Source organism: Pseudorca crassidens, chromosome 9, assembly GCF_039906515.1.
Source record: "Pseudorca crassidens isolate mPseCra1 chromosome 9, mPseCra1.hap1, whole genome shotgun sequence".
Classification (NCBI taxonomy): Eukaryota; Metazoa; Chordata; class Mammalia; order Artiodactyla; family Delphinidae; genus Pseudorca; species Pseudorca crassidens.
In genome coordinates, this window is record NC_090304.1 from 76,931,557 (window position 1) to 76,953,415 (window position 21,859).

The 21,859-nt window shown below is 35.9% G+C and overlaps 1 long non-coding RNA gene across 1 annotated transcript in view; it reads right to left on the reverse strand.

The window, feature by feature from the left end:
- The window catches only part of LOC137229685 (uncharacterized), a 51,427-nt gene that overhangs the window by 13,992 nt on the left and 15,576 nt on the right, over positions 1-21,859 (reverse strand). Inside the window, exon 2 of the long non-coding RNA XR_010945800.1 lies at positions 3,816-3,914. This is a non-coding gene — a long non-coding RNA (uncharacterized lncRNA). The remainder of the gene's footprint in view (positions 1-3,815; positions 3,915-21,859) is intronic.

Below are 21,859 nucleotides of genomic sequence, written 5' to 3' on the forward strand. Positions count from 1 at the left end.
AATCAAAGAAGAAATTAAAATATACTTAAGAACAAATGAAAACACAACAATCCAAAATCTATGGGATACAGCAAAAGCAGTTCTAAGAGGGAAGTATATAATGATAAAAGCCTATCTCATGGGAAAAGAAAATATCAAATAAACACCCTAACCTTACATCTAAAGGAACTAGAAAAAGAAGAACAAACAAAACCCAAAGTTACTAGAAGGAAAGAAATTATAAAGATCAGAGCAGAAATAAATAAAATAGAGACTAAAAAACAATCTAAAAGATCAAAGAAACTAAGAGCAGCTTCTTTAAAAAGATAAATAAAGATTTTTTAAAACGAAAGATGATCCAAATAAACAAAATCAGAAATGAAAGAGAAGTTGCAATGGATATAATAGAAATAAAATCATAAGAGAATACTACTAATAGATATACTCCAACAAATTGGACAACCCAAAAGAAATGGATAAATTCCTAGAAACATACAGGTTTCCATGGCTGAATCAGGAAGAAATACATAATCTGAACATATTGATTACAGGTGTTGAAATTGAATCAGTATTCAAAAAACTGCCCCCCTAAAAAAGGTTCAAGACCAGACAACTTCACAGGGGAATTCCACCAAACATTTAAAGAAGAATTATTACCTATCCTTCTTAAACTATTCCAAAAAATTGAAGAGGAGAGAACACTCCCAAACTCATTCTAAGAGTTACTACCATTACACTGATACTAAAACCAGACAAAGACACTACAAAAAAAAGAAAATTACAGGCCAATGTACCTGAAGAACATAGATGTAAAAATCCTCGGCAAAATATTAGCAAACATAACAATACATAAATAGTATCATACACAATGGTTAAGAGGGATTTATCCCAGGGATGCAAGAATGGTTCCATATCTGCAAATCAATCAGTGTGAAACACCACATTAACTAAGCAAAGGATAAAAATCACATGATCATCTCAATAGATGCAAAAAATAAGTTGACAAAATGGAATATTCATTCATGATAAAAACTCTCAACAAAGTATAGAAGGAATATACCTCAATATAATAAAGGCCATTTATGAAAAACCCACCGCAAATATCATACTCAATGATGAAAAGCTCATGTTCTTGGGTTGGAGGAATTAACAGTATTAAAAAGTGTATATTATCCAAAGCAATCTATGGGCTTAATGCAATCCCTATCAAAATACTCACAACATTTTCCACAGAACTAGAACAAATAATCCTAAAATTTGTTTGGATAAAGACCCAGAATAACCAATGCAATCATAGAAACAAAAAGAACAAAGCTGGATGTACCACATCACTGACTTCAGGCTATACTACAAAGCTACACTAATCAAAACAGCATGGTACTGGCACAAAAAAACAGAAACATAGACAAATGGGACAAAAGAGATAGCCCAGAAATGAACCCACACACATGGTCAATTAATCTATGACAAAGAATATACAATGAGAAGACAGTCTCCTCAATAAGGGTGTTGGGAAAACTGGTCAGCTACGTGAAAAAAAAAATGTAATTAGAACATTTTCTCACACCACATACAATAATAACTCAAAATAGATTAAAGACCTAAATGGAAGACCTGAAACCATAAAACTCCTAGAAAAAAACATAGGCAGTACATGCTTTGCCATCAGTATTAGCAATATTTTTTTGGATATGTCTCCTCAGGCAAGGGAAACAAAAGCAGAAATAAAGAAGTGGGACTTAATCAAACTTAGAAGTTTTTGCACAGTGAAAGAAATCATCAACAAAATGAAAAGGCAACCTACTGAATAAGAGAGGATATTTGCAAATGATAAGGGGTTAATATCCAAAATATATAAAGATCTCCTTACAACTCAATATCAAATAAAAACCAAGCAACTCACTTAATAAATGGGCTGAAAATTGAATAGGCAAAGAAGACATACAAATGGCCAACAGGCACATGAAAATATGCTCTACATCACTAATCACCAGGAAAATGCAACTCAAAACCACAACAAGATGTCACTTCAAAGCTGTCAGAATGGCTATCACCAAAAAGACAAGAAATAACAAGTGTTGGTAAGTATATAGTGAAAAAGGAACCTTAGTACACTGTTGGTGAAAATGAAAATTGGTACAGCCACTATGGAAAATATTATGGAGTTTCCTCAAAAAATTAAAACTAGAACTACCATACGATCCAGCAGTTCAATTCCTGGTCATAATTGATGAAACCAGAAACATTAATTTTACTAGTATTTACAATAGCCAAGATATGGAAGCAACGTAAGTGTTCATCAACAGATGTATTGATAAAGAAGATGTGGGGTGTATATATATATATATACAATTGAATACTACTCAGCCATAAAAAAGAATGAAATTTTGCCATTTGCAACAACATGAATGGACCTGGAGCGTGTTTGTATATTTTGGAAATTAATTCTTTGTTGGTTGCATCATTTACAAATAGTTTCTCCCATTCTGTACGTTTTATCATTTTGTTTATGGTTTCCTTTGCCGTGCAAAAGCTTTTAAGTTTAATTAGGTTCCATTTGTTTATTTTTGTTTTTATTTCCATTACTCTGGAAGATGGATCAAAAAAATCTGCTCCAATTTATGTCAAAGAGTGTTCTGTCTATATTTTCCTTTAGGAGTATTATATTATCCAGTCTTACATTTAGGTGTTTAATCCATTTTGAGTTTATTTTATATATGGTGTTAGATAATGTTCTAATATCATTCTTTTACATGTAGCTGTCCAGTTTTTCCAGCACCACTTACTGAATAGAACGTCTTTTCTCCATTGTATATTCTTGCCTCCTTTGTCAAAGATTAATTGACCATAGGTGTGTGGGTTTATTTTTGGGCTCTTCTTCATGGTACTGGCACCATGCTGTTTTGATTACTGTAGCTTTGTAGTATTGCCTGAAGTCTGGGAGGGTTATGCCTCCAGCTTTGTTCTTTTTCCTCAGGATTGCTTTGGCAATTCTGCATCTTTTGTGGTTCTATATGTGTTTTAGAATTATTCTATTTCTGTGGAAAATGTCATGGGTAACTTGATAGGGATCACATTAAATCTATAGATTGCTTTGTGTAGTATGGCCATTTTAACTATAATAATTCTTTCAATCCAAGAGCATGGGATATCTTTCCATTTCTTTAAATCATCTTTAATTTCCTTTATCTATGTTTTATAGTTCTCAGCATATAAGTCTTTTGCCTCCTTGGTGCAGCTTATTCCTAGGGTTTGTTTTTTTTTTTTACAAGATTTTAAAAGAGATTTTTTTTTTTTTTTGCTTTCTCTTTCTGATATTTCATTGTTAGTGTAAAGAAATACAACAGTTTTCTGTATGTAAATCTTGTATCCTGCTACCTTGCTGATGTAATTTTTAAAAATCAGTAAAAACTAAATTTTAAAAACACAATGCTTTGTCTTCTTCTGGGTTGCTTCCTTTCAGTTCCTTCCAAATGATAGAATCTGGAATAATAGCCTGTTTTCCCCCTACTTTGGAAGGAACTCTTGGAAAGAAGTGCGAAGGAACTATATACTGTGGGGTAGGGGATGTAAACATGAAAAACTGTTACAAGCTTTTTTTACATTTGTGTACCATATTAAACCAAAATAAATTTTTTAAGAAAATGTTTGGAAATTGAGAAATAATTGAAATATATGGCTTGTAATAGCTGTTTTAAATAAGGTGTGATTATATGCTTTCTGGTTAAGTATAGCACATAAAGCTCTTATTTAAAAGTTACATGCTGTTGGCTTGAACCAGTGTAAGTCATCTAGCAACAAAGCAAGATCTGACTGCAAAGTGGCTGAAATCTTACCATTCCTCAGGGAATACACACTTCTCTTGATTGGAGATTAGCCAATTTGACTTCTTCACTATTACATCAAACGCATTTCAGTGGATCTTCTGCAGTGAGCTATAAGACATCAAATTGTTCACATAAAACTTTGAATAATAAACCCAGGGTTGGGCTAGAAGACCTAAAATTTCCAGCTGTGACATTTTGTGCTTTCTTGATTCCACAATTTTGTCTTTACTGTGATGTTTTCATGATGTAGATCATGATTCCCCATTGGTGATCCTGTACTTTTGGCATGCACAACTCCCAGCTCCCAAGTTACCATGGCTACAAGTCCCCAGTCCATAGTATACCCTACTAATATCCTAAAACACTTAGATGTGTTATGTGCTTAAATAGAGGGATAAAGTTTGGAGATTATCCTATTGTAAGAATATTCCAGACTTCTCTCCATGGAAATCATTTTCTTGATAACAGTAGTTATAAAACAAGCATGCTTCATGCAACAGTCAATTCAAATACCATCATAAATGAGCCAACTCAATGATATGCATGAGAACTTCATGAAATGTAAAATCCCCAAAACAGTTCTAAAAAGTAAAAACAGAAAAATACAATTTTTCATTTATCTTTGGGAGGGTAGAAATGTATGGCAGAACAAATCTGAGAGGAGTATTTCATTAGCACAAACTGGGGACATATGAGTTGAATCTAATAAATGAGAGTTAATATAGCTATTTATAACTACTGCCACTTGAAAAGGGGAGCTAATTTTTAAGTCTCCAGCTAGAATTTTGGAATATAAAATTTATTATTTCCCCAAGGTATTTATAGCTAAACAAATAATTAAGTGTGGCAAAGAGAATAGAGTCTAAGATAATACAGTTACTGAGTTGCATGTTCAGTTAGGTCAAAATACCAGAGAGGATACTCTTAAATTTTAGACACAGGATGATTTCATTGGAAAATATTACATCTATGTAAGTAAATCATAGGTAAATCTTTGTGACTCTTTTTGTTTGTGAATTGTGGTGAGCCGACTCTAAAATGGCTCCCCGTAATCCCTGCCTCTGGGATTCATGCCCTTGTGTAATCCTCTCCCCTTAACCATGAATGGGGCCAGGGACTTGTTTCACAAACATCCCTTTGTTACATAAGATTCAAACTTCAGACTAGTTAAAGCAAACTAGAAGATGTGAAAATTCATATATGCTTCACACGCAGGAAATTATCAGCTCTGTGGTAAAATAATTGTCTTTGGAAATATTCAGGTTATTATTATAATTATTATTCTGACTTGCAAAATAATTTTTCAATAACTGTAGAAAGTGAAAACAGGTTAACTGAGGTCAAAAATGTTATCAGGATAACACCATGCCAACATCTATAAAAGAACATTTTTAAAATGTATTTTGGTGTTAATGTAAAAAATTAAAATAGGAACAGACTGTTAAGCTCACAAACATGGTGAAGTATCCCCTGTTTTTAGGATTTTATATAAGTAAATATTAAAATTAGTTTTATGAGTCCAAAGAAACATCATTTTTTGTTAAAGTCTCATTTTTGTATAATTCCCTGAAAGAACACCATCTGCCAAGGTCTGTCCTCGAAGATAGTATCATAGCCTCGCGATAAACTAGCTTCATCTGGTATTTTTTTCCCAGTGGACTTTGGCACAAGTTGCAATAATTTTTTTCACCTATAAGCTATCTTTATTTTAAAGTTAGATGTCAGATCCCTGAATTGTTAGATACTTATATTTACACAATAATGAAGAAACTGATACTTTTATTAGTGGAACTGGAAGTGACCTGGAGATTACATGGCGACCTGGTATCCTGGGAATTTATGAGCCTCCTTTGTGGAGGATATTTGAGTTTTCCCTGCTCAACCTACCATTGCTGTTCTATAACCGAGTATTAAACTGGGAGATGAACTTTGCACGTTTAAACCGTTGACTCTTAAAAGTTAAATGGGAATAAGAAGCTCTTAAATGTTGGAGTCAGAGAATAACGGAACTGAAGAGGACTTTGGAAATCAACCAGTTTGACTTCCTCACTTTACAAATGAATAAACTGAGAAATTTAATGATTGCAACACATGTGGTTCATTCTAAGTGAAAAATATGGCCAGAGGAGTTATGTGCTCTGTTCAAGGTTGCAAAGCTTGTCAACCTAAATGTCCATCAACAGAGGAACGGATAGAGAAGATGTGGTACATATATGCAATGGAATAGTACTCAGCCATAAAAAGGAATGAAATTGTGCCATTTGCAGAGATGTGGATGGACCTAGAGACTGTCGTACAGAGTGAAGTAAGTCAGAAAGAGAAAAACAAATATTTTAAAATATTGCTTATATGTAGAATCTAGAAAAATGATACAGATGAACTTATTTGCAAAGCAGAAATAGAGACACAGATGTAGAGAACAAACGGGGGGGAGGGGGATAGGATGAATTTGGGGATTGGGATTGACATGTATACACTACTATGTATAAAATAGATACCTAATGAGAACCTACTGTGTAGCACAGGGAACTCTACTCAATGCTCTGAGGTGACCTAAATAAGAAGGAAATCCAAATATGAGGAGATATATGTATACTATAGCTGATTCACTTTGCTATACAGCAGAAACTAACACAACATTGTAAAGCAACTATACTCCAATAAAAATTAATTTAAAAAAAAGATTTCAAAGCTTGTATGTCAGGAAGCTACAATTCCTACTCAAATCTAGCTGACTCTAAAACTAATAGTCTGCTCATGATGCTATTCTGCCTTTCATAACAATCATCAAAAGTAAGAATCTGACTCACAGGGATGCAAGAACAGAGAGCTCTTTAGAAGAGATAAAAGAAACCCTAAAATAGTATAAGATGGGCCTTCACAGAGCAGATAGGGAAAGGCTTTGTCAAAGTGCAATTTTCAAAATGTTAAAAATACAATTTCATTCAAATATATGGTGACCACGTGTCGAAGATTTGTTTATCTCATTAATGATGGAACCAGCAGGATGGTAAAACTGGCTCAAAGAGCATTTGCAGAACAGGGGTTTATACAGTCAGTCAGGAAAGTAGTGATGAAACAAATTAGATAAAATTAGATTTTTAAATACTGGTCGATGTTTGTAACACAATAAAACCATAATCTCTAGGTTTAATTTTTTTACTAAAGAATGCAATTGGTTTCTACTGGTAAAAATAATTTATAACTTATTAGTCATCTAACTATATAGAGTTCAGGCCCTAGTCAATAGTAAATAGTAAATCAAAGTTTTTTTTTTCTCTCAAGAATTAGGTAATCCTTTGGTAAACCTATTAGAGGACACTCCAAAATGACATTGAAATGACATGCAGTCATCCTTTTGCCTTATTTCCAAGTTTTGATACCTTTTCACAGCAGCCTTCTTTGCCCAGAGATGAGAGATTGCTAAAGAGAGGAATACAAAATATCTATGGACCAGAAAGAACAGTCTATTCTGCAAACCCAGAGAAAAGTGTAACTGCTTGGAGAACGCACAACGGCTCATCAGAGTTTTAAAGTATGACAACTCAGTGTTCTTCGGTAAGAAATAGCTTGGTTCAGTTTTCCTTTCCGCACGTGGCAAAGAGATTGAGGCCAAAAGCCTGAACAAATCAAGCTAACCAGTTGCTAGCTTTTATTCAGAAACAGCCCATCTGATCCAATTACGTCAACCTACACACTACCCAGCCAGCCCTCTCAGGAAGGCATAATTCAGTAAAAGCAGTTCTACAGAAAACCGACAATAGTTCTGGGAATTGTTTTTTTTTTTTTTTTTTTTTTTTTCGGTACGCGGGCCTCTCATTGTTGCGGCTTCTCCAGTTGCGGAGCACAGGCTCCAGACGCGCAGGCTCAGCGGCCATGGCTCATGGGCCCAGCCTCTCTGCGGCATGTGGGATCCTCCTGGACCGGGGCACGAACCCGTGTCCCCTGCATCGGCAGGCGGACTCTCAACCACTGCGCCACCAGGGAAGCCCTGGGGATCTATTTTTTTGATGGAAAGATAATCCATGGGAAAATGTTAGGTTTCTACATATATGCATGTATAGCATACCCTTCCAGTACTCCTCAGAGTATAGCTACCTGACGACTATGGGTTTAAGATTGTACTGCTTGATCAGCACTTGAGAGAGAGTTCCTTTTTGGCGCCAGTTAGGTATATAGCAAAGTATACTAATAATGAACCATCTCGGGGATGGAGTTGACCTCCTCATAAAAGCTGGGAGCTAAACAAGAACGTGGACATAAATTTAGAGAAGACTATGCTGCCTCTTCCCAGAGATGATCCCCAGAAGCAACCTCATACACATCCATAAATCTACTCTAAAAGTAATTTTGTGAACAGTGGAATGGTCATTGGACACTAGCACCTGGTAAAAAGGAGGTCTGGGCATCTCAATCCTGTTCTGAGGGCAAATGGCTCTTTTTTACTCAGTTTCCATCTCGCTTCTTGCCTCAAAATCTGTTCTTATACTTAACAGTCTCTGAGCTTTTGACTTTGACTCTGATTCCTAAATGGGACCTTTGAATTTGCTGGCAGATTTGACTTGCAAGGTTTAAAACCATAAAGCTTGAAGGAATGAAAAGCAATATTTTTCCTTTACTTCAGCTGAGACAAGGTTGGAACTTTTCGAATGCAACATAAACTGTAAAGTAAAACCAAAGCAAAGAGTATTTATAAGTTTAGTCAATTTCTGATATAGCTTTAAATAAGCTACAAATAATATTGTTCATGGGAATTAAAATTCTTTGTCCTTTTTCTTATGTTTATCTGGGAAACCCTGTCTGGAAAAATAAAACAAATCACCTTTTCTCCATACTTATAGTATTTCTCCCTTCACCACTTCCTTTTCTACCTCCCTTAGCATGGGGTTTCAAAGAGGTCTCAGGGACCATTTACCTTTCTTCCCTCCATTTCAAAGTTAATGTGTTCAAAGGAAGTCATCAGATTTATTACTCTCATTACTGTCCATACTGCATCTTAGAGGAAAAACAAAAGTAAGTGCCAACTCCACAGACATGTAACTGTCTATTCAACTGCTTTCCAAAACTAATGTAACTCTCTATACTACCAGTGGAATTGAGCCCAATAATAGTAATTGCTTCTGAAATGTAGACTGACAGTCAGAAATCTATTTTAGCTTCTCAATGACTGCTTATTGTCTATGAGTGTGCCATTCTCTCTGCCAACTAGGAAAGATGAATAACTATTTCTAAAAGTATACAAAATAATGGCTAAGGATTTTGAAGAACTGAGATCAGTCACTGATCAAGATCCATTAGTGCCCTAGTAAACTCTGAACATTGATTGGCAGTAAATACAGTAGCAAGCTTGAAACTTGATAGAATAGGACACAGACCAACCACAGGTAGTCATACAAGACCTGAATTTGAAAGCAGTATAATGCAGAATAATTTAAGGGACAAAGTTATGTTCCCAGCTCATACACTCAATTTTTTAAAAATCCACATGTAGTCTCTTTTCCTCCTGGAATTTTTTGTTTTTTCCCTTAGGAGAAGATGGACTTACCCTAGAGATTTAATGTATCCAATTTGTTCTGCATATATTAGTTTAATTCAAACTGGTCTCCTTATTTCTTTAACAAAATTAAGTGAGGAAAAAATTAACAGAGAAATATGATAAATTATTTAAGAAGAGCTGATATGTTTACATGATCTTTCTTCTGAATGGGACAATTGTAAACTAATTAAAAATTTTAATTAAAAAAGGTGCACTTTATCTTAAAGGAAACAGAACCTGCCCTGTTCATGCTTAATTTAGAATATTTGCAATATATAGAAACATTTAAAAATTTTTTGAGGAAACAATGAATTCTTGTTCTCGTCTTCTTTCTTGCTATACTGGCCGATGCCCCGCTTCTTCCCTGGCATTTCATCCAGTCACTGTTGTCACACAATGGAGGATCTGCCACGTGGAGAATCCTTGGAGAGCCTCTAAGCTAGGATTACTACTGTTTGGTTCTTCTCACACCAACATCCTTAGAGAGTCCTAGATCACATACTCCTCCCTAAAATCTTGCCTTTTTTATTTCTTGAGATTTTTTTAAAGCTCTGGATATCATTTATTAAGTTTATGAAATTTCAGACTCCTCAATTTCTAATATATTTTCTTGCTACAGCAAGATCTAATTCTGTTTTTAATAATGTTCCATTTCTCTGTAAGTTTCTCTCTCTTTTTCATGCAGTCTCAGATGATGTTTTTTTTCATTTTGTTTTATTTTTAACTTCAATTTGCCCCATAGAGAGCAACACCTTTGCTAGATCTGAGTGTCTTCCTCCATTTTTCTTTATCTTTCCCGTAATTCTTGTGTAATCACTTTTTGGTGATTCCTCAGCTCAAGTAGAAGGAATATTTTATTGAAAGGACCCTGGAGTATCTCACAGAATTGAAGGAAGAATTTAACACTCAAGACTCAGTAAGTTAAGGAACCAGGGCAGCTGAAGGTATCACAGCAGCTGGAGTTTATGAACTTTCTTTCAATTATCATGTTTCAGGTCAAATAGAAAAATGAGTCACTGTGTAACTGAAAAGTATATTGGGAGAAAACAGGCTAAAACATGGAATTTACAACATGATCCCAGTTTTGAAAAGGAAATAAGGTATAGTGTTATCATAAGTGGATGGCATATAGAATAATGATTTCCTTCATTACATTTATCTATTCTTAAATGAATATGTATTACTTTTATAATGTTAGAAGTTTGAAAGTAAAACATCTCTCTGTCATAGGATTATGAAAAGAATGACCTCTTTGAACTCCTTGTTCATCATAACCATCCATTGTGTTTCTTAACAGTGGCTGGTGATGACCCAATGTTCTCCTTGGACAGAGAGGAAAGCTTCTTCCACTCGCACCTCTGCAGGGTGTTGACTCAGCAGCTTTTGCATTGCCTGAAATTGGAATAAACTTCACTGCTCAGTAAAGGCCCAGTCTCTTTTATCTGCTCTGTTCTCCTGCTGCAGAAAGAAGTGACTCCTTTAATGTTCTGTTTCCCTCTATTATTCTGCTACCCTTTCCATGCAGTTCCCACAGGAACTCAATTCTAGAAGACGTCATTATTTCTCTAACAGTGTTTTGTTGGATCATGAGGACAGGGGGTGTTATTGCCCTTTGTGGGACAGGAAAGGGAATGATGACTGTCTCCACAGGAAAATAAAATTTTAAGGTAGGTAATATTGGTTAGAGAATAGCATAAAGAAAAAACAGCATGCTGTTTTGAATGCAATTCAAATATGATGTTAGGGATAAGACATTCTCAGTCTGTACTAAGAGAAAAAGCAGGATGTAGACAGTATATACAAGATGATTCCATTTGTGAAAATATATTTATATTACTATTTTTGATTTGGGTAACCATAAATTTTTTTTTTGAAGTTCAGTGTTTCCTGGTTTGTTGGGTTTTGGGTTTTTTTTTTTTTTTTTTTTTTTCCTTTTCCTTAAATAAACTTGTGGTATTTGAAACATTAGAAATGTAAAAAGATAACTGCAGGTGGGTTACATATTGACAGGAAGAGATCACGTACACACAAATACCCTGCTGTATTTTCCCAATTTAGCAGCCAAGATTTCAGAAATCATGGAAGTGAAGTAACTGCATAGAGCAAGAACAAATGCAACTGACCTTGGTCTAGCTTTTCCCTCACCCCTGAGTTCCCTACAGGGTATGCAGCTGGCCTGAGGCATTTGTTGGCCAGATAGAATCCTGACAGAGCTGGGAAAAAATTAAAAGAGTTAAATTTTTGCTGGGTCACCACCACACTTGATGTGACTCTGATCATTAGTTTGATCCTAGGACATGGTTCAGAAATCCATTTCCCCCAGTAACACTGAAACTGAGTATAGCAGCTCCCTTAAGTTCATTGTGGTCATTTATAAATATATATAATATCTTTAAACCTGCCATTATACCAGTCAATCTAAGTGTTCCATTAACCTCAGAGTAAGTGCACAGTACTGTCCTAGATAAAAGAGGGTGGGTGCCAGTGACTTTGCCATGCACCCCTCCATAAAACCTGCTCTTGCCTCAGCTTTTAGGGGTTTTAAACTCTGGGTAATCTTCACTACCCACAGTGAAAGCCCAGGTTTCCCTTTACCTAGCATGTTTCCTGACCTAACTTTTTTCCAGCATTTCATTCCCTCTGTGTTCTTCTAAACTTTGAAGAGGCTTCAGCTGGATTTTTAAAACTTCGGCATGTTCCTGGAAGATAGAGCAGTCGTTACCTTACTGCACAGTCAGCTGACAATGAGGATAAGTGGATGGTAGTGATTGGCTAGGGATAGGAGATGAAAATATGGCTGCCTGTCCAATACTGAATAAAAGTCCTGAAATAATCCATAGTGGTTAAAGAAACACCATGAAAGTTGTTGTGGGCCACAGAAATGATGCCACCTAAAGTGTGTTACAACTTCTTATTTTGGAAAAATTTTTGAAGTGAACAATATGATTCCCCTAATGTAAAATAGTGAATAATTATTACCATTTTGTCCATCTGTGCTTTCTATTTTTCCTTAAATAAACCCCTATTTCCTCCACCATTTTGAAAATCTAAAAGGTAAAATCATACCTTCAAAAATGAACTTGATATTAACCTCATCATTAACTAACATTGGTTATTTCTAAATAATCTTATTAAATATATGGATATCTTCACAGTATTTGGAGGGTACACCCTCTATCAGGAAATGCACAACACCATCCATACTAGACTCTGTGGGGACTGCAGCAAAGAATGAAGCCACGACTCTGGTGTGTGCTCATATAAAATATCTTGCTTTTCCTCATTTTAAAAAATTCCCATGGCTTCAGTAAACTTTACTACTAAACAGAAAGCCCCTCCTCCTTTTTTATTTCTCTTTCGTAAAGCAGCAAGATCTACACCCTACCCCTTTTTCAAGTATTCAATTCTTTCTGATATTCTTCAGTAGTTCCCTGCAGTTACAGCTGTTTTTCTGTATTTTTTTTCTTTTGGCTTTTCTTTCTTATAATTTTTTTAACACATTATTGGAGTATAATTGCTTTACACTGTTGTGTTAGTTGCTGCTGTATAACAAAGTGAATCAGCTATATGTATACATATATCCCCATAACCCTCCCTCTTGCATCTCCCTCCCACTCTCCTTATCCTACCACTCTAGGTGGTCACAAAGCACCGAGCTAATCTCCCTGTGCTATGCAACTGTTGCCCACTAGCTATCTATTTTACATTTGGTAGTGTATATATGTCCATGCCACTCTCTCACTTCGTCCCAGCTTACCCTTCCCCCTTCCCATGTCCTCAAGTCCATTCTCTATGTCTGCATGTTTATTCCTGACCTACCCCAGATTCTTCAGGACCACTTTTTTTTTTTTTAGATTCCATATATATGAGTTAGCATTTGTTTTGCTCTTCCTGACTTACTTCACTCTGTATGACAGACTCTAGGTCCATCCGCCTCACTACAAATAACTCAATTTCATTTATTTTCATGGCTGAGTAATATTCCATTGCATATATGTGCCACATAGTCTTTATCCATTCGTCTGTCGATGGACACTTAGATTGCATGCATGTCCTGGCTATTGTAAATAGTGCTGCAGTGAACACTGTGGTACATGACTCTTTATGAATTATGGCTTTCTCAGAGTGTATGTCCAGCAGTAAGATTGCTGGGTCCTATGGTAGTTCTATTTTTAGTTTTTTAAGGAACCTCCATACAGTTCGCCATAGTGACTGTATCAGTTTACATTCCCGCCAAGAGTACAAGAAGGTTCCCTTTTCTCCACACCCTCTCCAGCATTTATTGTTTGTAGATTTTTTGATGATGACCATTCTGACCGATGTGAGGTGATACCTCATTGTAGTTTTGATTTGCATTTCTCTAATGATTAGTGATGTTGAGCATCCTTTCATATGTTTGTTGGCAATCTGTATATCTTCTTTGGAGAAATGTCTATTTAGGTCTTCTGCCCATTTTTGGATTGGATTGTTTATTTTTTCAATATTAAGCTGCATGAGCTGCTTGTATATTTTGAACATTAATCCTTTGTCAATTGCTCCGTTTGCAAATATTTTCTCCCATTCTGAGGGTTGTCTTTTTGCCTTGTGTATGGTTTCCTTTGCTGTGCAAAAGCTTTTAAGTTTCATTAGGTCCCATTTGTTTATTTTTGTTTTTATTTCCATTTCTCTGGGAGGTGAGTCAAAAAGGATCTCGCTGTGATTTATGTCTGGAGTGTCCTGCCTATGTTTTCCTCTAAGAGTTTTATAGTGTCTGGTATTACATTTAGGTCTTTAATCCATTTTGAGTTTATTTTTGTGTATGGTGTTAGGGAGTGTGCTAATTTCATTCTTTTACATGTAGCTGTCCCGTTTTCCCAGCACCACTTATTGAAGAGGCTGTCTTTGCTCCATTGTATATCCTTGCCTCCTTTATCAAAAATAAGGTGATCATATGTGTATGGGTTTATCTCTGGGCTTTCTATCCGTTCCATTGATATATCTTTCTGTTTTTGTGCCAGTACCATACTGTCTTGATTACTGTAGCTTTGTAGTATAGTCTGAAGTCAGGGAGCCTGATTCCTCCAGCTCCATTTTTCTTTCTCAAGATTGCTTTGGCTATTCAGGGTCTTTTGTGTTTCCATACAAATTTATGGAATTGTAAAAATATTGTTCTACTTCTGTGAAAAATGACATTGGTAGTTTGATAGGGATTGCATTGATTCTGTAGATTGCTTTGGGTAGTATAGTCATTTTCACCATGTTGATTCTTCCAATCCAAGCACATGGTATATCTCTCCATCAGTTTGCATCATCTTTAATTTTCTTCATCTCTGTCTTATAGTTTTCTGCATACAGGTCTTTTGTCTCCTTAGGTAGGTTTATTCCTAGGTATTTTATTCTTTTTGTTACAATGGTAAATTGAAGTGTTTCCTTAATTTCTCTTTCAGATTTTTCATCATTACTGTATAGGAATACAAGAGATTTCTGTGGATTAATTTTGTATCCTGCTACTTTACCAAATTCATTAATTAGCTCTAGTAGTTTTCTGGTAGCATCTTTAGGATTCTCTATGTATGGTATCATGTCATCTACAAACAGTGACAGTTTTACTTCTTCTTTTCTGATTTGGATTCCTTTTATTTCTTTTTCTTCTCTGATTGCTGTGGTTAAAACATCCCAAACTGTTGAATAATAGTGGTGAGAATGGGCAACCTTGTCTTGCTCCTGATCTTAGTGGAAATGGTTTCATTTTTTACCATTGACAACAATGTTGGCTGTGGGTTTGTCATATATGACCTTTACTACGTTGAGGTAACTTCCCTCTATGCCTACTTTCTGGAGAGTTTTTATCATAAATGGGTGTTGAATTTTGTTGAAAGCTTTTTCTGCATCTATTGAGATGATCGTATGATTTTTATCCTTCAGTTTGTTAATATGGTGTATCACATTGATTCACATATATTGAAAAATTCTTGCATTCCTGGGATAAACCCCACTTGATCATGGTGTATGATCCTTTTAATGTACTGTTCGATTCCATTTGCTAGTATTTGTTGAGGATTTTTGCATCTATGTTCATCAGTGATACTTGCCTGTAGTTTTCTTTTTTTTTTTTGACATCATTTTCTAGTTTTGGTATCAGGGTGACGGTGGCCTCATAGAATGAGTTTGGGAGTATTCCTCCTTCTGCTATATTTTGGAAGAGTTTGAGAAGGATAGGTGTTAGCTCTTCTCCAAATGCTTGATAGAATTCACCTGTGAAACCATCTGGTCCTGGACTTTTGTTTGTTGGGAGATTTTTAATCACAGTTTCAATTTCAGTGCTTATGATTGGTCTGTTCATATTTTCTATTTCTTCCTGGTTCAGTATTGGAAGTTTGTACTTTTCTAAGAATTTGTCCATTTCTTCCAGGTTGTCCATTTTGTTGGCATATAGTTGCTTGTAGTAATTTCTCATGATCCTTTGTATTTCTTCAGTGTCAGTTGTTACTTCTCCTTTTTCATTTCTAATTCTATTGATTTCAGTCTTCTCCCTTTTTTTCTTGATGAGTCTGGCTAATGGTTTATCTATTTTGTTTATCTTCTCAGAGAACTAGCTTTTAGTTTCGTTGATCTTTGCTATTGTTTCCTTCATTTCTTTTTCATTTATTTCTGATCTGACATTTATGATTTCTTTCCTTCTGCTATCTTTGATGTTTTTTTTTTTGTTCTACTTTCTCTAATTGCTTTAGGTGTAAGGTTAGGTTGTTTATTTGTGATTTTTCCTGTTTCTTGAGGTAGGATTGTAATGCTCCAAATTTGCCTTCTAGAACTGCTTTTGCTGCATCCCATAGGTTTTGGGCTTTTGTGTTTTCATTGTCATTTGTTTCTAGGTATTTTTTTTTTATTTCCTCTTTGATTTCTTCAGTGATCTCCTGGTTATTTAGTAGTGTTATGTTTAGTCTCCATGCGTTTGTGTATTTTGCAGTTTTTTTCTTGTAATTGATATCTAGTCTCATAGCATTGTGGTCAGAAAAGATAATTGATACAATTTCAATTTTCCTAAATTTACCAAGGCTTGATTTGTGACCCAAGATATGATCTATCTTGGAGAATGTTCCATGAGCACTTGAGAAGAAAGTGTATTCTGTTGTTTTTCAATGGAATGTCCTATAAATATCAATTATAAGTCCATTTTGTTTAACGTGTCATTTAAAACTTGTGTTTCCTTATTTATTTTTATTTTGGTTGGTCTCTCCATTGGTGAAAGTGGGGTGTTAAAGTCCCCTACTATGATTGTGTTACTGTCATTTTCCCCTTTTATGGCTGTTAGCATTTGCCTTATGTATGGAGGTGCTCCTATGTTGGGTGCATAAATATTTACAATTGTTATCTCTCCTCCTTGGGTTGATCCTTGATCATTATGTAATGTTCTTCTCTGTCTCTTGTAATAGTCTTTCTTTTAAAGCCTCTTTTGTCTGATATGAGAAATGCTACTCCAGCTTTCTTTTGATTTCCATTTGCATGTAATATCTTTTTCCATCCCCTCACTTTCAACCTGTATGTGTCCCTAGGTCTAAAGTGGGTCTCTTGAAGACAGCGTATATACAGTTATCTTTTTTTTATCCTTTCAGCCAGTCTATGTCTTCTGGTTGGAGCACTTAATCCATTTACATTTAAGGTAATTATCTATGTCTGTTCCTATTACCATTTTCTTAATTGTTTGGGGTTTGTTATTGTAGGTCTTTTCTTTCTCTTGTATTTCCTGCCTAGAGAATTTCCTTTAGCATTTGTTGTAAAGCTGTTTTGGTGGTGCTGAAATCTCTTGAGTTTTGCTTGTCTGTAAAGGTTTTAAGTTCTCCATCAAATCTGAATGAGATCCATGCTAGGTAGAGTAATCTTGGTTCTAGGTTCTTCCCTTTCATCCCTTTAAATATGTCCTGCCACTCCATTCTGGATTGCAGAGTTTCAGCTGAAAGGTCAGCTGTTAACCTTATGGGGATTCCCTTGTGTGTCATTTGTTGCTTTTCTCTTGCTGTTTTTAATATTTTTTCTTTGTATTTAATTTTTGATGGTTTGATTAATATATGTCTTGGCGTGTTTCTCCTTGGATTTATCCTGTATTGGACTCTCTGCACTTCCTGGACTTGACTGACTATTTCCTTTCCCATATTAGGGAAGTTTTCAGCTATAATCTCTTCAAATACTTTCTCATTCCCTTTCTTTTTCTCTTCTTCTTCTGGAATGCTTATAATTTGAATTTTTGTGCATTTAATGTCCCAGAGGTCTCTGAGACTGTCCTCAATTCTTTTCATTCTTTTTTCTTTATTCTGCTCTGTGGTAGTTATTTCCACTATTTTATCTTCCAGATCACTTATCTGTTCTTCTGCCTTGGTTATTCTTCTATTGATTCCTTCTAGAGAATTTTTAATTTCATTTATTGTGTTGTTCATTGTTGTTGGTTTGCTCTTTAGTTCTTCTAGGCCCTTGTTAGACGTTTCTTGTATTTTCTCCATTCTATTTCCAAGATTTTGGATCATCTTTACTATCATCACTCTGAATTCTTTTTCAGGTAGACTGCCTATTTCCTCTTCATTTGTTTGGTTCTGGGGGGTTTTTACCTTGCTCCTTCATCTGCTGTATATTTCTCTGTCTTCTCAGTTTGTTCAACTTACTGTGTTTTGGGGTCTCCTTTTCACAGGCTGCAGGTTCGCAGTTCTTGTTGGTTTTGGTGTCTGCCCTCAGTGGCTAAGTTTGGTTCAATGTGTTGTGTAGGCTTCCTGGTGGAGGAGACTGGTGCCTGTGTTCTGATGGATGAGGCTGGATCTTGTCTTTCTGTTGGGCAGGACCACGTCCAGTTATATGTTTTGGGGTGTCTGTGACAACTTGGGGTATCAGTCTCTCTACCAAGGGGTGGGGTTGTGTTCCTGTCTTGCTAGTTGTTTGGCCCGGGGTGTCCAGCACTGGAGCTTGCTGGTCATTGAGTGGAGCTGGGTCTTAGCATTGAGACAGAGCTCTCTTGGAGAGCTCTCGCCGATTAATATTATGCAGGGCCAGGAGGTTTCTGGTTGTCCAATGTCCTGAACTCGGCTCTCCCACCTCAGAGGCTCAGGCCTGACACCCGGCCGGAGCACCAAGACCCTATCAGCCACACGGCTTGGGCTTCTCTGTCTGAGTTTTTAAATCCACTCTTTCTCTAATTTGATGCCTTCTCACGGTCCCAGTTCAGGGTTCTCTTATCCTCCAAGGCATGTAGGGTGATCTTTAGGACACAAACACCAGCTCTGAAACATTCAATCTGGGTGACCTTGGAGGAGTATTTCTAAGCCTCAGTTATCTTATCTGTTAATGGAGAATCATAGCTTCCTTGTAGATTTGCTGCTAGTGTTGAAGGGTCCCCTGCAGAGGCAGTGGGTGGCTGTGGTTCACCACAGGGACAAGGACACTAACAGCAGAAGTTCTCTTTCTTTCTTTCTTTCTTTCTTTCTTTCTTTCTTTCTTTCTTTCTTTCTTTCTTTCTTTCTTTCTTTCTTTCTTTTTCTAGCTTCCACATGCCCCTTTACATGGTCCCATTCTTTCTCTAACTATGTGGAACCAATGTTCCTTATTGGATTCTGAAGGCACATCGTATGGCAGTGACTGACCAGAAGTGTGAAGGGGAAGCATGCCTGCTTGCTCTATACAGAAAATGTCTTACTTTCATTATCTGATGTTAGAATTGAAGGTAAGGAGAGAAATCACCAAATCAACAATACATTTCCCAAAAGCTATGCTACTGAAAATATTTTTGTAGATGATTCATATGGGAAAATCCAGGACACCAATAGCAAGAATGTATCATGCCAAATGTATGGACACCAAGGGGTGAAAACGGGGAGGGCATCTGGTGGTGGTGTGAATTTGGACATTGGGATTCATGTATATACACTAATATGTATGAAATAGATAACTAATAAGAATCTGCTGTATTAAAAAAAATAAAGATGTTCAAAAAATATATCATGCCATTTAGAAAAAGAGATACTTTCATACCTCCTTAAGTGAAGAGACATAATGAATAAATTTATTTCATTTTTATTACCTATATTTTCTAGTTATCCTCAAATAAACATATATTACAGATGATTTTAACACTTTAATGGTGAAATATTACCTCTGAAACAGAACACATCACATCTGCTTTTGATAATAATCACAAATAAATTGTCTGTTGAATAGATCATCACCAGCAAGCATTTGTTAACCTCAGATTGCTGGCACAACCTGGGTGTCCGGCAGTGGGGTCTGGGAATTCCAAGTCCTAAGCTCTTCTAGACTTCCCTTTCCTTGGCTTTCAAAATTTCCAGGTCAAGTAACCCCTGCCACCACAGTGAAACTCCAGACTTCCTTTTTCTATATCTTCTCATCCTGTAACATAACCAAACTCTCTCTTCCTGGTTTTCCGTTTTCTCCTGAGTTTCTTCTACCATTTCCAGGCAGATCCACTATAATTTTTAAATGTCTGTGTGTCCCTTTAGCTGAGACCCAGTGCTGTCTGCCTCATGTAAAGTCAGCACTGTTTGATCCTAGGATAAAATAAATGGAAGTGCCTGCTTTGTACTAGAAAGAGAATTGCTCACCCTATGTTTTCTTCAAGGAAAAAAGTCTTAATATGATTAAATTTGTTTACAGCAGAACATAAAGGAAAAACAGTACCACATTAGTAGATAATGTTAACCAGATGCTTTGAAATTCATTCATAGTTCATTGATTAGAGGAAAAAGCAGAACACAAACTACAGTCATCAAAAAAGTGATTTCATGTTTTGTAAAAGGAAATATTAACAATACTATCTAATTTATGTGAAAATGAATTAAGTTCTTCTTTATGCTCATCTCTGTTTCCTAACTTCTTCAAACCAAATTGAACTATTTTATAATTTTTAATATATTAAAGGAAAGAATATTACCTGCAGCATTCCAGATTACCATATGGGGAGGAGACCACATATTCTCCTATTCTTACTGTGTGCTCCATTTTATTTAGGCAACAAATGAATTTAACGGAAAACAGGCAGCTGCACAGAGCTGGCAAAAATGCAGTAATTCCTGCCCTGGCTTTTTCCTCAGGCCTGGCTTCTCTGTGGGACTGTTGGTCACTCTGATCAGCATTGAGAAATAGCCAAGTTTTTATTATGAAGAAGAGAAGAGATAACAAATGTTGGCGAGGATATGAAGAAAAGGAAACCCTTGTACACTGTTGATAGGAGTTTAAATTGATATAGGTACTATGGAAAACAATATGGATGTTCCTCAAAAGACTAAAAATAGAACTTACCATATGGTCCAGAAATCTCACTTCTGGGTACATATTCAAAGAAATCAAAAGCACTCCCATGTTCATTGCAGTATTATTCACAATAGCCAAGATATGAAAGAAAACCTAAGTGTCTGTCGATGCATGAATGGTTAAAGATATAAACAGATAAAGATTTCAGCCATTAAAAAAGAAAGAAATTCTGCCATTTGTGACAACAAATTTGGGATAAAATTGAAGAGCATTATGTTAAGCGAAATAAGTCAGGCGTAAAAACATATACTGTATAGTACCACTTACAAGTGGAATCTGGAAGAAAAAAAAAATTGTGGAACCCATGAAAACAGAGAGTAGAATGGTGATTGCCAAGGTCTGGAGAGGTGGTTGGAATGGGGAGATGTTGATTGAAGGGTATAAACTTTCAGTTATATGATGAATAAGTTTTGAGGATTTAACGTACCACATGTGGTTATAGTTAATAATATTGTATACTTGAAATTTGCTAGGAGACCGGATTGTAAGCATTCTCACCAGAAAAAAAAAAAAGTGGGGGGAGGGGGGTAACTATTGAGGCAATGGATATCTTAACTAGCTTGATTGACATGATCATTTCACAATGCATACATATATCAGATCATCACTTTGCACACTTTAAATATACAATTGTTCCTCAGTATCCCCAGGGGAACTGGTTTCAAGACCTGCCAGTGATACCAAAACCTGGGTATGCTCGAGTCCCACAGTGGGCCTCCATATTCAAGGATGCAGAACTGCGTGCCAGACTATGTATTTATTGAAAAAAATCCACGTATAAATGGACCTGTGTTCAGTTCAAACCCTTGTTGTTCAAGAGTCAACCATATACACTTTTATTTGTCAACCATACCTCCATAAAGCTGGGGGCAGGGGGGAGAAAACAGCCAAATTCTTGGTGTGCCACTGCCTTTCACACACAGGCATAAATCACTATTCACACTAAAAAGCAATGATCCATGCATTTTTAAAATTAATTAGCAGACTTTGTTTATAAAACAGTCTTAGGTTTACAGAAAAATTGAAAACAAATTCTTCCCCAATCCTTGCATTTTTGTTTAAAGAAATATTCAAGCACATCGGCTTCTGCAAGAGAATTGAAACTATATGTTCACATAAAAAGGTGCATAGCAGCATGATTCATTAAAGCCAAAAAGTGGAAACAACCCAAACATCTGTCGATTGATGAATGGAAGAACAAAAGATGGTATATCCATAAAATAGAACATTA